The following is a 15,779-nucleotide window of genomic DNA, read 5'->3' on the forward strand; positions in this document are numbered from 1 at the left end:
TGGCTAGGGAAATTGCAAATGCACTAGTGATAATTTACCAAAATTCACTAGACTCTGGGGTGGTCCCGGCGGATTGGGAATTAGCAAACGTGACACCACTGTTTAAAAAAGGAGGTAGGCAGAAAGCAGATAATTATAGGCCAGTGAGCTTAACTTCGGTAGTAGGGAAGATGCTGGAATCTATCATCAAGGAAGAAATAGCGAGGCATCTGGATGGAAATTGTCCCATTGGGCAGATGCAGCATGGGTTCATAAAGGGCAGGTCGTGCCTAACTAATTTAGTGGAATTCTTTGAGGACATTAACAGTGCGGTAGATAACGGGGAGCCAATGGATGTGGTATATCTGAGTTTCCAGAAAGCCTTTGACAAGGTGCCACACAAATGGTTGCTGCATAAGATAAAGATGCATGGCATTAAGGGGAATGTAGTAGCATGGATAAAGGATTGGTTAATTAATAGAAAGCACAGAGTGGCGATTAATGGGTGTTTCTCTAGTTGGCAATCAGTAGCTAGTGGTGTCCCTCGGGGATCAGTGTTGGGCCCACAACTGTTCACAATTTACATGATTTGGAGTTGGGGACCAAGGGCAATGTGTCCAAGTTTGCAGACGACACTAAGATGAGTGGTAAAGCAAAAAGTGCAGAGGATACTGGCAGTCTGCAGAGCGATTTGGTTAGGCTAAGGTCTGGCAGATGGAATACAATGTTGACAAATGTGAGATTATCCATTTTGGTAGGAATAACAGCAAAAGGGATTATTATTTAAATGATAAAATATTAAAACATGTTGCTGTGCAGAGAGAACTGGGTGTGCTAGTGCATGAGTCACAAAAAGTTGATTTACAGGTGCAACAGGTGATTAAGAAGGCAAATGGAATTTTGTCCTTCATTGCTAGAGGGATGCAGTTTCAGGCTAGGGAGGTTATGCTGCAATTATATAAGGTGTTAGTGAGGCCACATCTGGAGTATTGTGTTCAGTTTTGGGCTCCTTACTTGAGAAAGGACTTACTGTCACTGCAGGGTGTGCAGAGGAGATTCACTAGGTTAAGCCCAGAGCCGAAGGGGTTGGATTACTAGGAGAGGTTGAGTAGACTGGGACTGTACTCGTTGGATTTTAGAAGGATGAGGGGGATCTTATAGAAACATATAAAATTATGAAGGGAATAGATAGGATAGATGTGAGCAGGTTGTTTCCAATGGCAGGTGAAAGCAGAACTAGGGGGCATAGCCTCAAAATAAGGGGAAGTATATTTAGGACTGAGTTTAGGAGGAACTTCTTCACCCAAAGGGTTGTGAATCTATGGAATTCCTTGCCCAGTGAAGCAGTAGAGGCTCCTTCATTAAATGTTTTTAAGATAAGGATAGATAGTTTTTTGAAGAATAAAGGGATTAAGGGTTATGGTGTTAGGGCCGGAAAGTGGAGCTGAGTCCACAAAAGATCAGCCATGATCTCATTGAATGGTGGAGCAGGCTCGAGGGGCCAGATGGCCTACTCCTGCTCCTAGTTCTTACGTTCTTATCTGGACCACAGACACCAAGTGCCGACTGTGTCTGGTTATGTGGCGGAGAGAAGATGATTGTGGAATCCATGTCGTACCCATCAAACTCTGCTACTCACCTGACTGAGATTTGTTCTATGTCTGTAAATCACAGGTAGTGTTCGCGAGTGGAGGGAACACTCTGCAACTCAGTCTGTGGAACAGTTTGTGAGAGCAGGGTTCCTTCAATATGAGTCAATATCTAGTACTGTATGTGAGGGTGGGATTCAGTTTCTATCAGACATTGGTACTGAATGTCAGTGTGGAAATCTTTCTGTATCTATCAATCACAATGACTGTTTGGGAAAAGTGAGATTAATACGTAACATCAGCACGGCTGTGACAGACAGAGAAAGACACACAGAACAGCAGGAAGAGACTATCAGGACACACACACAATGACACACAGAAAAGGTGCCGAGCAAACCAGCAAGATACTGAGATGGAAAAACTGGTTATTTACGAAAATGTGTTTCCTGCTGCACACAGATATTCCCTGTTTGTAAATGTATACCCTGCTGTGTAACCGTGCTCTCTGCTGTGTAACTGAGCTCTCTGGCCCCTCTGAAGCAGAATCATTCTGCGCCATTGCTGAGACGAAATTTCTATTCCAGATTTATTAAAGTCTTGCCACCAGGTCTCTGGATTCCCAGTCCAGTGACATAACCTTGTGTTCCTGTTGTCAAAACAGTTCGTTCAGCATCAATATGTTCAGATAATAATATAGACGCACCCAACGTGGGGCTGGAACCCACGATCCTGGGATTAGGAGTCCCATGCTCTACTGACTGAGCTAGCCGAGCTGGGGCTGCATTAGCTACTAAACTACTTCCTGTTGAGAGTAGCGGCGGTGCTCATTCGGAGGGTTAGTATTGACTCGTTGGGCCGAATGGCCTCCTTCTGAGTTGGTGATTGTACGATTCTATATTCCAAGGATGTTGATGCGGTGGAGTCCTTCTGCCATACTGCCCACTCCTGACACCATGTAGAAATTCTGCTCTCTCAATGACTGGCGACCAAGGAGTTGGAATGAAAGTAACTGATTTAATAATTGAGCAGCGGCTCCTGGCTTGTGCTCTGACCGCGATCCGGGGAGAACGGCCGGAATCCCGGCACGTGATCATGTTAGATGCGCCATCAGGTCATCATGTGACCTTTCGGCCTGCACAGGTCTCCTTCTGTGCTGTAATTTCTAGATTTCACCATTTTAATTTTCTTCCAAACTGGGAAGTGTGGTCCTGTTCCATTTGAATTTCTAATATATTTCCAATGTAACTGATGTTGTTCCACAAACTATTTAATCAGTGGAATTGTGCGTTTGGGGAGCTGAGGTTTTCGAGTCTCTCAAGGCTTCTCTCCAAATCCAATGGTCATTTTCCACGAAGATTCAACCCCTCCTCACATAAACCCCGGGGTCCCGTTGATCGTTTGAATGCAATAACTTCCTGCAGTGATTCCAGGCTGGTTTTAGAATGTATTCTATCGACCAAATTACTAATGAATGACACACTGGACACAGCTGTGATGGCGGAGTGGTTAAGGCGTTGGGATTGAAATCCAATGGGGTTGCGCCGCGCAGGTTCGAGCTCTGTTCGACTGTGATTCGAAGTGTTTGTTCAACTCCCCGCTGACTTCGGAATTCTGATTGGCTGTAAATAAACGGTTGGAACGTTCATCGAGTTCAGTCCGATATGTAACATTTTTGGGGGAAACTGAACGAAATATAAAGATGGAAACGTGGTTTGCTTTCATTCAGCTGAATGTATTTCTGGGTAAAAAGATCGTGGTAGAAATGGAACATATTTTATCTCTCTATCTGTTTCTTTGTTTCTTTCTCTCTCCCTCACTCACTGTTTTTGTGCTTCTCCGGGGACTGATTGGATAAACAGTGAAACTCAGCCCCATCTCATCCCAACTCTTTTGGACGAATACGTCCTGGTGATGGACGGTCCTGAATCAGTGGAAGAATCGACAAACTATTCCATTCTTGGCTCTGTGAGAAGTTCCATTCCTGGTTGTGAGGTGGCTCTGAGATAAAGGCATCGAGAGAGAACGAGGTGACTGCAGTCTGACTCTTACTCTGAAAACCAGTTAGTGCGCCCTTGTAGAAAGTGGATGTGTCTGAGAACAGGAGGAAAGCAGATCATGGGCCTGTGATTGATTTTATTGAGCCGGACCTTGAAAAGTGAAGCAAACTTCTAACCAGTCAGCGCCTGTCTGAGAGCTGGGAAGGAATTACGGCTGACATTGAGACAGTTCAGAGTGAATTGTTACAGCAAATCGAATCTTCAAGAGGTGTTGGTATATTGATTTCAGAGAGAAGGTCATAATTCCATAAAAGATCAGTTTTTGTTTTGTTCGGTAATTTGGGGAATCTATTTGGAGCGGGTGCAGTTGGTCAATATCTGTGCCTCTTGCTTGTCCAGCTCCCCGGGCAGCAGCAGCTCCATTCCTATCCAGATGTGTGGGCAGAAACGGCAAACGCACATTATTGTATCCCCGCGGAGGTTCGAACCCCGCTCGCAGCGGCTCTGCTCCGGAATATTTACTCAGCTCCATAAACAAACCACTGACCACACAAAAGACCGGGGCTCCCATTGCCTCTCATTGATGGTTTTCACCCAATTTGGCTGTTTAAGGAATGAAAGTAAAATTTTATCGCGTCTGGTAATCAGCATTTTTAAATAAACTACACAAAACGTATAAAACAATACTTAATAAATGATAATTAACCGATATTAATCAATATTAATAAAGTTTCCTGCAACGATTGGAAGGAAAAGCCCATCCCATCAGATCAGGAAATGTTGGGAATGGACCGGAGTGAAACATTCCCAGACCATGTCCAACATGTTTCTCCTCAGCCTGAAAACTCCCCGCGGAAAGAGAGAAACAGACACACATTTGATCACATCATGATTGACATCACACACACCTTAACCATGAGACCACTGGGGAAGTCATGATGGCTTCGAATTTCTCCTAAAATGCCAACTGAACCCACTGACTGGCAGAATTACATTACCCACGTGATTGGCGAGGCGCATCCACAGACCGACTTGGTGAGTGGTGAAAACTGACATCACTGCTTCTGATCATCACCAGAACAGAGAGATAAATGTCACATTGTTCATTAACATTTCTGATTTATAATTGTGGGGAAACTGATGGGCTTTGGGACGCAATTAAAAGTTGTTTTAAGTGAGATTAAATCAGCGGCTGGCTCGTTGGTCTGGGGAGACCTGTGCCACACACAGGAACAGAGACTGCAGGTAGAGAATGAATCGAATATTCACATGTCACACCAGAGAACACATCGGAGAACACTTCAGCAGTCAAGGGCATTCAGCCTCTGATCTCCGGGTAAGCGTTCTTCAAGGCAGCCTTCGGGACGCGCGACAACGCAGAATCGCCGAGCAGAAACTTGTAGCCAAGTTCCGCACACATCAGTCCGGCCTCAACCGGGACCTTGGATTCATGTCCCATTACATTCGCCCCGCACCATCTGGCCTGGGATTGCGGAATCCTACTAACTGTCCCGGCTTGAGACAATTCCCACCTCTTTAACCTGGGGTTACCCCTATCTCTGGATCTGTAAAGATTTAATCACCTGCAAATGCTCGCATTCAAAGCATTTTCTTGCATCTTTGACTTTGTCAATATATATGTTTCTGGAACATATCTCTTCATACACCTGAGGAAGGAGCAGCGCTCCGAAAGCCAATGTTTGAAACACACCTGTTGGACTTTTACCTGGTGTTGTCAGACTTCTTACTGTGCATATCAGAGACTGAGAGGTAAAGATTCATTCACCACCCAAATGCCTATGTGCCCCTCCCCCAACGGACACACAAGTGCAATGCCACTGAAAGTGTTGTCATGATTCTGATATGCAGACGTTATAACGGAAACTGGCAAATAACATAATGATTTAATCCACTCAATAACAATATCAGAGATTGATCATTACAGATTTACTTCGACCTTCACACAGATTTTCAGAGAATGAAAGATGCTGAATGAATGACAGACTCTCAGACAGTCCCAAACTGAATCCCAACTGAATCCCAAAGACAGATTGTTACAGTAGATGTGCAACAATCCTAGGAATTACCGGAATATTATAAATATGGAATGAATCTGACTCTGTCATACAGTGTCAGAGACTGAAATATACATGAATTATATTTCAAAATTGATTGCATTTAGCAGGGTGGTAGTGTCAAATAACCCGATGGAGCGAATCCTCAATGTGAAGATGGGGCCTTGTCTCCACAAGGACTGTGCAATGGTCACTCTGAACATATAGAGTATGGGACACGGAGTTCCACAGACGGAATCCTACTTTCCACACAACACCACTGACCGGATTGGATTGGATTGGATTTGTTTATTGTCACGTGTACCGAGGTACAGTGAAAAGTATTTTTCTGCGAGCAGCTCAACAGATCATTAAGTACATGAGAAGAAAAGGGAATAAAAGAAAATTCATAATAGGGCAACACAACATATACAATGTAACTACAAAAGCACTGGCATCGGATGAAGCATACAGGGTGTAGTGTTAATGAGGTCATTCCATAAGAGGGTCATTTAGGAGCCTGGTGACAGTGGGGAAGAAGTTGTTTTTGAGTCTATTCATGCGTGTTCTCAGACTTCTGTATCTCCTGCCCGATGGAAGAAGTTGGAAGAGTGAGTAAGCTGGTGGGAGGGATCTTTGATTATGCTGCCTGCTTTCCCCAGGCAGCAGGAGGTGTAGATGGAGTCAATGGATGGGAGGCATGTTTGTGTGATGGACTGGGCGGTGCTCACGACTCTCTGAAGTTTCTTGCGGTCCTGGGCCGAGCAGTTGCCATACCAGGTTGTGATGCAGCCTGATAGGATGCTTTCTTTGGTGCATCTGTAAAGGTTGGTAAGGGTTAATGTGGACATGCCAAATTTCCTTAGTTTCCTGAGCAAGTATAGGTGCTGTGGTGCTTTCTTGGTAGTAGCGTCGAAGTGGGTGGACCAGGACAGATTTTTGGAGATGTGCACCCCTAGGAATTTGAAACTGCTAACCATCTCCACCTCGGCCCCGTTGATGCTGATAGGGGTGTGTACAGTACTTTCCTTCCTGAAGTCAATGACCAGCTCTTTAGTTTTGCTGGCATTGAGGGAGAAATTGTTGTTGCCACACCACTCCACCCAGTTCTCTATCTCCCGCCTGCATTCTGACTCGTCGTTATTCGAGGTCCGGCCCACTATGGTCGTATCATCAGCAAATTTGTAGATGGAGTTGGAACCAAGTTTTGCCACACAGTCGTGTGTGTACAGGGTGTAGAGTAGGGGGCAAATTATGCAGCTTTGCGGAGGCCCGGTGTTGAGGACTATTGTGGAGGAGGTGTTGTTGTTCATTCTTACTGATTGTGGTCTGTTGATCAGAAAATCGAGAATCCATTTGCAGAGTGGGGAGCCAAGTCCTAGGTTTTGGAGCTTTGATATGAGCTTGGCTGGGATTATGGTGTAGAAGGCGGAGCTGTAGTCAATAAATAGGAGTCTGATGTAGGAGTCCTTGTTTTTGAGATGCTCCAGGGATGAGTGTCGGGCCAGGGAAGCAGTTAGGGGCAGCACGGTAGCATAGTTGTTCGCACTATTGCTTCACAGCTCCAGGGTCACAGGTTCGATTCCCGGCTTGGGTCACTGTCTGTGCAGAGCCTGCACGTTCTCCCCATGTGTGCGTGGGTTTCCTCCGGGTGCTCTGGTTTCCTCCCACATTCCAAAGATGTGCAGGTTAGGTAGATTGGCCATGCTCAATTGCCCCCAGTGTCCAAAATTGCCATTAGTGTTTGGTGGGGTTACTGGGTTATGGGGAAAGGGTGGATGTGTGGGCTTGGGTAGGGTGCTCTTTCAAAGAGCCGTTGCAAACTCGATGGACCCAATGGCCTCCTTCTGCACTGTAAATTCTATGATTCTATGAAATGGCGTCTGATGTGGACCGGATGCAGAGATATGCGAATTGCAGTGGATCGAGGCGTTCTGGGAGTACGGAGGTGTTGCGCTTCATGGTGAATTCCAAGAGCTGAATTATGTTGTGAACACTCACATAGAATGGCACACAGAATAAAATGGCGAGATCTTGGAAAATGTGGACCGTTTTCCATGACCGGAAGCCACCACTGAAAAAAGGCAGATCCAGCAGATAGTATTCGCCCTCACCTCCAATGTGTCAGCTCAGCCTTCAGCAGATTGAGAAAGAGAATACTTGAGGAGCAGCTTCATGACAGAATCGTTCGGAGTGACCATTGCACAGTGTTTACTCAGCAACGGCAAAGACTGGTCCCGTATGTGTTTTATTCTGTTCGCAGTGGAGGCCAACTAACCAAAATTAACCCAATTTACCCAATGATCCCAGTACGAAAAGCAAGAAGCAAAAATTGTTTCTTTTGATTTTATCTTAACAACGAAACGAAATTGAACAGGAATTCAGAAGCGCATTGAGCTGATACAATAAGCTTCGGGAGGCAATGATAAGCTGGTTTGAGTGAGTTTTCAGTGTGATTGGGCTCGTTGGTCTAGGGGTATGATTCTCGCTTAGGGGCTTCCATTTGCGATAACATGCGAGAGGTCCCGGGTTCAAATCCCGGACGAGCCCTGTTGTTTTTTTTTTAAATCACGACGATCATTGAATGAAGTCGGGAGCAGGTTTGCGCCCCAGAGAATATATCAGTGCTGAACACGTGAAGAAACGAACACGTCATTTAAAGACCGTTTCACCATGGTGTAGGACCCTGAATTTATCCTCATATATCAAGTAAAACAAACGAACGCTTGTGCATCCAGGTAGTTGGCTGAATGCAATGGTTGTATGCAACCCCGATAAACCTTTGATTTATTTGCTGAACAAGAATCTTTCAATCTCCGCCTTAAAAATAATCAATTTTCCTTCCGCCTTCTGAGGCAGAGTTCCAAAGTCGCACAACTCTCTGAGAGGGAGAAATTTCCCCATCTACGTCCGAAAAGGGTGACATCCGTTTTTTTCACTCCCACAAGCAGTGACATCCTTTCCACGTCCACCTTGTCGAGACCATTCAAAATCTGATGTACTTCATTCAAATGAACTGTCATTCTTCACTTCTCCACTGGAAACAAGTGCAGTCTGTCTAACCTTTCCTCAATTGCAAACCCGCTCAAAGAACAACAAAGAACAGAGAAAAGTACAGCACTGGAACAGGCCCTTCGGCCCGTCAAGCCCGTGCCGACCATGCTGCCTGACCAATGACGAATCTAAAATGTTTTCCACTTCCTGGGTCGGTATCCCTCGATTCCCATCCTATTCATGTATCTGTCAAGATGCCGCTTAAATGTCACTATCGTCGCTGCTTCCATCACGTTCTCCACAGCGAGTTCCAGGCACCCACTACCCTCTGCGTAAAAAACTTGCCTTGTTCATCGCCTCTAAACCTTGCCCCTCGCACCTTAAACCTATGTAATTGACTAGTAATTGACCCCTCTACCCTGGGGAAAAGCCTCTGTCTATCCACTCTGTCTATGCCGCTCATAATTTTGTAGACCTCTATCAAGTCGCCCCTCAACGTCCGTCATTCCAGTGAGAACAAACCGAGTTTATTCAACCGATCCTCATAGCTAATGCCCTCCTTAACAGGCAACATCCTGGTAAATCTCTTCTGCACCCTCTCTAAAGCCTCCACATCCTTCTGGTAGTGTGGCGACCAGAATTGAACACGATACTCCAAGTGTGGCCTAACTAAGGTTCTAGACAGCTGCAACATGACTTGCCAATCTTGTACTCAATGCCCTGGCCAATGAAGGCAAGCATGCCGTAGGCCGTCTTGGCTACCTTCTCCACCTGTGTTGCCCCTTTCAGTGAACTGTGGACCTGTAGACATAGATCTCTCTGACTTTCGATACTCTTGAGGGTTCTACCATTTACTGTATATTCCCTACCTGCATTATACCTCCCAAAATGCATTACCTCACATTTGTCCGGATTAAACTCCATCTGCCATCTCTCCGCCCAAATCTGCAAAAGATCTAAATCCTGCTGTATCCTCTGACAAACCTCATCGCTATCCTCAATTCCACCAACCTCTGTGTCATCTGCAAACTTACTAATCAGACCAGTTACATTTTTCTCCAAATCATTTGTATATACTACGAACAGCAAAGGTCCCAGCACTGATCACTGCGGAACACCAGTAGTCCCAGCTCTCCAATTAGACAAGCACCCTTCCATTGCTACTCTCTGCCTTCTATGATCTAGCCAGTTCTGTATCCACCTTGCCAGCTCACCCCTGATCCCGTGTGACTTCACCTTTTGTACCAGTCTACCATGAGGGACCTTGTCAAAGGCCTTACTGAAGTCCATGTAGACAACATCCACTGCCCTACCTGCATCAATCATCTCTGTGACCTCTTCGAAAAACTCTATCAAGTTAGCGAGACACAAAACCATGCTGCCTCTCACTATTACGTCCATTTGCTTCCAAATGGGAGTAGATTCTGTCTCGAAGGATTCTCTCCAGTAATTTCCCTACAACTGACGAAAGGCTCATTCCTGGCACCAATCGAGGAAACCTTCCTGAACCGTTTCCAACGTATTTACATCTTTCCCTAAATAAGGAAACTAAAACTGCACAGAATTAGCGAAATGTGTAGCTCCTGGAATAAAAGGGACAGTAGCAATATGGATATAAATGTGGTTGAATAATAAGAAACAGAATGGAATGGTCAATCGAGACTTTTCGGACTGGAAGAAGGTTTGAGTGTTCCACATGGGTCCTACTGGAACATTTGCTTCCCTGATACATAACAATTTGTAGATCATGGTGTACAGGGAACAGTTTCAAATTTGGGAATGGTAAAAACTTGGAAATTTTGAAAACTGAGACGCGGACAGTCTAGAACTTCAAACGCCAAAAGATGATTTTCAGTCTGGAGACGTGTGAGATTATGCATTTTGGTAGGGAAGTATAGAATCACAGAATTTACAGTGCAGAAGGTGGCCATTCGGACCATAGAATCTGCACCGGCTCTTCAAAGAGCACCCCCATGAAGCCAACACCTCCACCCTAACCCGCACCCCAGCAACCCCATCTAACCTAAGGGCAATTTAGCATGGCCAATCCACCTAATCTGCACATCTTTGGAAGGTGGGAGGAAACCGGAGCACCCGGACGAAACCCACGGAGAACACAGACAGTGATCCAAGCGGGAATCGAACCTGAGACACGGCACTGTGAAGCCATAGTGCTCACCACTATGTTACCGTGCTGCCCCTCAACTATTTATCGGATGAAGGAACACACAGAGCTGGGTGTATATGTGGATAGATCATTGAAGGTGGACAGGTGGAGAGAGCAGGTAATAAAGCAAATCTTATTCTGGGTTTATTACGAGTGGAAAAGAGAACAAGAGGAAGGAGGTTATGCTGAATCTGTACAAGGCGCCAGTTAGACATCAGATGGAATATTTTGCACAGCTCTGGAAACCACAATATTGGAAGGCTGTGGACGTATTGGGCAGCGTGCAGAAGAGGTTTACAGGATTGATTCCATTTAGGAGGCTAGATTGGAGATGTTGGGAACGTTCTCCTTGGAGAGGATAAGGCAGAGAGGAGATATGATCGAGATGTTCAAAATCATAATATCAACATATTAACTGACCCACTCTTTACAGCCCTATTCGGTTCATACAAACATTTCTACAGATACATTATACTCCGAGAGAAGAAACTACTCATCATTTCCGGTTTAAATGGGCGGCCACTTACTCTGAGATTATTCCTTCTGGTCCAAGACTCTCCCACATGGTGAACCAGCTTCTCAGCATCTATCCTGTCAAGCCCCGCCCCCCGCCCCTGAAAATCTATTATATCAGTGAATTTGAATGGTGGAATTTATTCCGTGTCCCAAAGATTCGTTCGGGTCTCTGGATTCCCAATCCAGTGACATAATCTTACATCCCTCTGAACAAAAAAACAGTTGATCCAGCTCATTATTAAACATCTTGGGCCAGTGGGCCGATGAATGGCAAATAGAGTTTAATTTGGATAAGTGTGATGTGATGCATTTGGGTCGATCAAATCAGGGCTGGACCTACTCAGTTAATGGTAGGGAGTTGGGGAGAGTTACAGAACAAAGAGATTGAGGAGTACAGGTTCACAGCTCATTGAGGCTGGAGTCGCAAGTGGACAGGGTGGTGAAGAAGCTATTCAGTATGCTCGGTTTTATTCGACAGAATGTTGAATACAGGAGTTGGGACGTCTTGCTGGAGTTCATAGATCATAGAATGTACAGTGCAGAAGGAGGCCATTCGGCCCACCGAGTCTGCGACGGCTGTTGGAAAGAGCACCCTACCCAAGGTCAACACCTCCACCCTATCCCAGTAACCCCACCCAACACTAAGGGCAATTTTAAACACTAAGGGCAATTGTATCACGGCCAATCCACCTAACCTGCACATCTTTGGACTGTGGGAGGAAACTGGAGAAAACCCACGCACACACGGGGAGGATGTGCAGACTCCGCACAGACAGTGACCCAAGCTGGAATCGAACCTGGGACCCTGGAGCTGTGAAGCAATTGTGCTATCCACAATGCTACCGTGCTACCAAGTTGTACAATAAATTGGCAAGACCACACACGGTATGCTGTGTTCAGTTATGCTCACCCTATTATAGGAAGCATATTGTTAAACTAGAAAGAGTGCAGAAGAGATTTACGAGGGTGTTCCCAGGACTTGATGGTGATTTATAAGGAGAGGCTAGTTAGGCTGGGACTTTCCCCCCTGGACCGTATGAGTCTTAGGGGTGAACTTACAGAAGTCTATACAATAATGAAGAGCATAGCTAAGGTAGTCGGCATCTTTTCCCAAAGGTAGAGAAGTCTAGAATGAGAGGGCATAGGTTTAAGGTGAGAATGGAGAGATACAAAAGAGAGCAGAAGGGAAATTTCCTCACACAGAGGGTGGTGGGCATCTGGAATGGGCTTCGTGAGGCAGTGGCAATGGTGAGGAAGCGGGCACGATTTTATCTTTTGAAAAGCAGTTGGACAGTTTCATGGGCAGGGCGGGTAGAAAGGGATATGGGCGAAATGCGGGCAAGTGGGAATAGCTTAGTGATAGAAACTGGGCGGCATGGTCAAGCTGGGCGGAAGGGCCTGTTTCCATGCTGTCAACACCTATGACTCTATGACTCTAACCATCTTCCTGAGGACATTAGAATCCCCTCCACAGAATTGTATTGAACCGCTTGATACATAATCATTTCTTTATCCAAATCAAACAGATATTGTGGATTAATTAGGGGGTAAACGAAATACTAAGATGAGAGAGAATTGAATGAACTGAGCTGAGGAAGGAAAACTGGATTGTCAGCAAGTTATACCGGATTTCTGTATAAAACTACCGCAGCAGGCCTCGAACCTGCAATCTTCTGACATCATCACTCGATTTCCCCAAAGTCAGACTCCTTATCCATTAGGCCATGCGCACTGATGTTTAGCCCATTTAAATAAATACTGCGATTATATGTGTTTCATTTCTGTTTTTTGATGATCCGCTGTTTCCCAGATCCCAGAAAATACAAGGGAAAGCTCCAGCTGCCGGACATGGTCATTTTCAAAGTGGAAAAGCCCTTCACTCTGTGAGCTGTGAAGATTCATGGAGGCTCGGGGACTCTCAGGCCGGCCAGGGCGCTTTATCCGGCTCCATTCACAGGAAAAGTGACTTCATTTTCCACAATAACATCCGCTCTCTCTGAAACCCCCAAACTGAAATTCAGACTCACGGTGAAGGTGAATACTGCGGACTGCGGTTTCCGCTCCTGCTGTTTAATGCAGATCACTGTAACTGTGTACATTGAGCAGAAAGAAATTGCTGTTGTTTGTAAACATTTCTTACTGAACTCACTGTCATTCTGCTTCAACAGGACGAGATGAATTTCTTGCTATTTGACAAATTTGCTCAAGCGGGTAAATATGAAATATATTATTTGCATCGTGGAATGGAGTCATTTCGAGAACATTTCTACAGAGAGAAATTCCTGGAACCAGCTGCAGAAAGGCTCCGTGCGCCTGACATGATTTCAACGCAACCTTCTGATCTGGAGTCAGGCGCGCTCCCGTTGCGCCACAAGCGCAAATATACTCAGAGATTATTTTAATTTATTTGCACTTTGACTGTGTTCTGTACATCAGCAACTGTGCGAAAGAAACGCAAAGAAGTTAGATTGAAGGATACTAAAGGACCCTGAAGTAAAGCAGCTGTACCACGTGGTTAAGGTGATGCACAATAATCCATTGTGCTCTGTACACGTGGCTTCAAATCCCATCCTCGTCTGTAACGTGTCTGTTGTGTCTCTGTTTGGTCCACTTGATGATGAAGTGAAAAAGCTGCGGCTTTTAGCTGTTGTTTGACGGCTTGTGGGTAAATAGTGAAACACTGTCCATATTGAAACCACATTAAAAAATGATGAGAAAGTTACTTATTTCACTCCCCAATTGCGCCCAAATTCTGAGTTCGGAACTGTTTCTCTTTCTCGGTTTGAAACTCACGAAGTGGCGCAAAAATATACAACCAGCTTTTTATTGCGATGGCCGGGACTTGAACCGGGGTCAACTGCTTGGAAGGCAGCTATGCTCACCACTATACCACCATCGCTCACTGAAAGAATCCGATTCCAATTGGTCCTTTAGATTAGCTTGATAAACTGTTTTGGAACACATTCATACTTAACGTAAGTTATTTCGCTCCAATTTAAAATGCTCCTGAATGAGAGTGTCCGTGTCGCACGGCTCCCGTTCTGCCAGGAGATGGCACCAGTCCACAATAAATGTATTTATCTCATTGATTTCGAATGTTGTGTGTGTCATTACTTTGGACACTTGCTCTGGCCTGAGACCGTAACTTGTCCTTGTGTCCTGCTGCTGCCGTTTTCACCGTATTTCAGTAATCGTAGAATGGCTCCCGTGCGGAAGGAGGCCATTCGGCCCATCGAGTCGGCACCGACCCTCGGAAAGACCACCCGACTTCGGCCCAATCGCACCTAACCTTTCGAATACGTCAGGCAGCACGGTAGCATAGTGGATAGCACAATTGCTTCACAGCTCCAGGGTCCCAGGTTCGATTCCGGCTTGGGTCACTGCCTGTGTGGAGTCTGCACATCCTCCCCGTGTGTGCGTGGGTTTCCTCCGGGTGCTCCGGTTTCCTCCCACAGTCCAAAGATGTGCAGGTTAGGTGGATTGGCCACGATAAATTGCCCTTAATGTCCACAATTGCCCTTAGTGTTGGGTGGGGCTACTGGGTTAAGGGGATAGGGTGGAGGTGTTGACCTTGGGTAAGGTGCTCTTTCCAAGAGCCGGTGCAGACTCGATGGGCCGAATGGCCTCCTTCTGCACTGTAAATTCTATGATCTATGATCTAGGATGGCCGAGTTCAGGGCACAGTCTCCTCTGGAGGTCAGGGCTCGAATCCCACAACTGACATTGACCTTTACTCCGCGAGGCACCATCCAAACCTGGAACCCCTCCCTAACAGTGTACATACACCATATGGACTTGCAGCGGTTCCAGAATCCCCTCACCGCCCATTCTCGCGGTCAATTAATGATAGATTGTAAATGTTTGGCCGAATCAGCGACAATCACAGCCAGAGAGACCTGCAATAACCCTCAGAGCAGGAAAGACAACTCATTGTCCTTTGGCCCAAAAGCAAAATACTGCGGATGCTGCAAATCTGAATCAAAGACAGAAAATGCTGCAAATATTCAGCTGATCCGGCAGCATCTGTGGAGAGAGAAACAGATCGTTCCAATGAAAGGTCAGGTTGTGAAATGTTAACTAATTCTCTTTTCACAGATACTACAGTATTTCCAGCATTCCCTTGTGATTAGCTGAACATCCTCACACTCTGTAGCTTAATCCGTTAAAGCGCCTGTTCCCCTGTTGAGTCCTGATCCCAGAGGATCTGTTCAGCATTTCCAATAATGTTTCATTTCGAATCCTCCATTTCCACAGAATTGTGACGCTGAAATTGCTCACACTTCTCTCCATTGTTATCTACTCTGCAGGTATTCTGCACCATCTAATGGAGACATGCTCGCAGGGCTGTGAGAGAGGCTTTCTTTCAGGCGTGAGGCCTCTTTTGGTCCATCAACAGCAACCGGATGCCTGCAGAGAAACTCAGAATGACGATCCCCTCTTCCCAGGATGAACTTAATCAGGGACAAGATGTTGTTTGAAGAGA

The 15,779-nt window shown here is 45.7% G+C and overlaps 3 non-coding genes across 3 annotated transcripts; 1 reads left to right on the forward strand and 2 right to left on the reverse strand.

Moving 5' to 3' along the window:
* Positions 1-2,268: 2,268 nt before the first annotated feature.
* On the reverse strand, positions 2,269-2,341 carry trnar-ccu (transfer RNA arginine (anticodon CCU)). Its single transcript has one exon. It is a non-coding gene; the product is annotated as a tRNA-Arg (tRNA).
* A 5,737-nt stretch (positions 2,342-8,078) lies between these two features.
* On the forward strand, positions 8,079-8,169 carry trnap-agg (transfer RNA proline (anticodon AGG)). The gene is given in 2 exon segments: positions 8,079-8,114; positions 8,134-8,169. It is a non-coding gene; the product is annotated as a tRNA-Pro (tRNA).
* Positions 8,170-14,123: 5,954 nt separating this feature from the next.
* On the reverse strand, positions 14,124-14,195 carry trnag-ucc (transfer RNA glycine (anticodon UCC)). Its single transcript has one exon. It is a non-coding gene; the product is annotated as a tRNA-Gly (tRNA).
* Positions 14,196-15,779: the final 1,584 nt, after the last annotated feature.

This window comes from Scyliorhinus torazame, chromosome 24, assembly GCF_047496885.1.
Source record: "Scyliorhinus torazame isolate Kashiwa2021f chromosome 24, sScyTor2.1, whole genome shotgun sequence".
Lineage (NCBI taxonomy): Eukaryota > Metazoa > Chordata > Chondrichthyes > Carcharhiniformes > Scyliorhinidae > Scyliorhinus > Scyliorhinus torazame.